Genomic DNA, 1963 nt, shown 5'->3' with positions numbered 1-1963 from the left:
TCAATAAAGAAGTGTTGCAACTACAAACTCGTTGTGTTACTAGTATACAGAGTTAGAGTGTGCAGTCACCACACCAAACATATACAAGGTGACTTTTCAAGGTGACTTTTTTCCACCGGGTACAAACTCTAGAGATTGATGAATGAGAGGATACCGAACAAAAAATGTCTAATGCGTTTATGTAAGGAAGTGCATGATTTTCATGAGAGAGACTATTTTTTCAATCACACTTTGTTACAGAGACTGATGTCTAACACACTCTGTACCATGCAGCTACAGTTACAGTATGCATCGTTTCCTCGTAGAAGGTGGTACTGTTCCCCATATTCCATACCCTAACGCCCTCTCCTGCCATAGTAATTGGTAATATTGTGTCCGATTCACTTCTCTTGATGACTCACCATTTAGTGGATGTGACACAACATTGTACACAATGGTTCCGTACTTGAATAGAGAGCTTGCCGAAACTGTTTACTCACGGAAAGGCAAATGCCAACGGGCGGCGGGCAGCAAGGTTGTATCAGAAGAACTATCCTCGCCGACAACAGCCTCAGCATTCAATGTGTGCAACAGTGTTTCGTCGTTTCAGGAAGCAGGAAATCATTAAGGAAATACCTGAAATGTTCGGGTACCACACTTGGATAAAAATGTGATTAACACTGTGTAAGGCGACCACATGTCAGTACCATGCAGTTGGACCACCGGTACAGGTATGCCATACGACGGTACGGAACATTCTCCTTACCATTTACAATATCACTTATATATATAGTTACACCAAGAAGAAATGCAGATGATAAACGAGTATTCATTGGACAAATATACTATACTAGAACTGGCATGTGATTACATTTTCATGCAATTTGTGTGCATAGATCCTGAGAAACCAGTACCCAGAACAACGACCTCTCGCCCTAGTAATGGCCTTGATACGCTTGGGCATTGAGTCAAACAGAGCTTGGATGGCGTGTACAGGTACAGCTGCCCATGCAGCTTCAACACGATACCACAATTCATCAAGAGTAGTGACTGGCGTATTGTGTCGAACCACTTGCTCGGCCACTATTGACCGGACATTTTCAATTGGTGAGAGATCTGGAGAATGTGTTGGCCAAGGCAGCAGTCGAACATTTTCTGTATCCAGAAAGGCCCGTACAGCACCTGCAACACACGGTCGTGCATTATCCTGCTGAAATGTAGGATTTCGCAGGGATCGAATAAAGGGTAGAGCCACGGGTTGAAACACATCTGAAATGTAACGTGCACTGTCCAAAGTGCCGTCAGTTGGAACAAGAGGTGACCTTCACGTGTAACCAATGGTACCCCATACCATCACGCCAGGTGATACGCCAGTATGGCGATGACGAATACACGCTTCCAATGTGCGTTCATCGCGATGTCGCCAAACACGGATGCGACCATCATGATGCTGTAAACAGAACCCAGATTCATCCGAAAAAACGACGTTTTGCCATTCGTGCACCCAGGTTCGTCGTTGAGTACACCATCTCAGGCGCACCTGTCTGTGATGCAGCATCAAAGGTAACCGCAGCCATGGTCTCCGAGCTGATAGTCCATGCCGCTGCAAACGTCGACGAGCTGTTCGTGCAGATGGTTGTTGTCTTGCAAACGTCCCCATCTGTTGACTCAGGGATCGAGACGTGGCTGCACGATCCGTTACAGCCATGCGGATAAGATGCCTGTCATCTCGACTCGAGGCCGTTGGGATCCAGACAGCGTTCCATATTACCCTCCTGAACCCACCGATTCCATATTCTGCTAACAGTCATTGGATCTCGACCAACGCGAGCAGCAATGTCGCGATACGATAAACCGCAATCGCGATAGGCTACAATTCGACCTTTATCAAAGTCGGAAACGTGATGGTACGCATTTCTCCTCCTTACACGAGGTATCACGACAACGTTTCACCAAGCAACACCGGTCAACTGCTGTTTGTGTA

Source organism: Schistocerca cancellata, chromosome 2, assembly GCF_023864275.1.
Source record: "Schistocerca cancellata isolate TAMUIC-IGC-003103 chromosome 2, iqSchCanc2.1, whole genome shotgun sequence".
Lineage (NCBI taxonomy): Eukaryota > Metazoa > Arthropoda > Insecta > Orthoptera > Acrididae > Schistocerca > Schistocerca cancellata.
Note: the sequence above shows the minus strand (reverse complement) of the source record.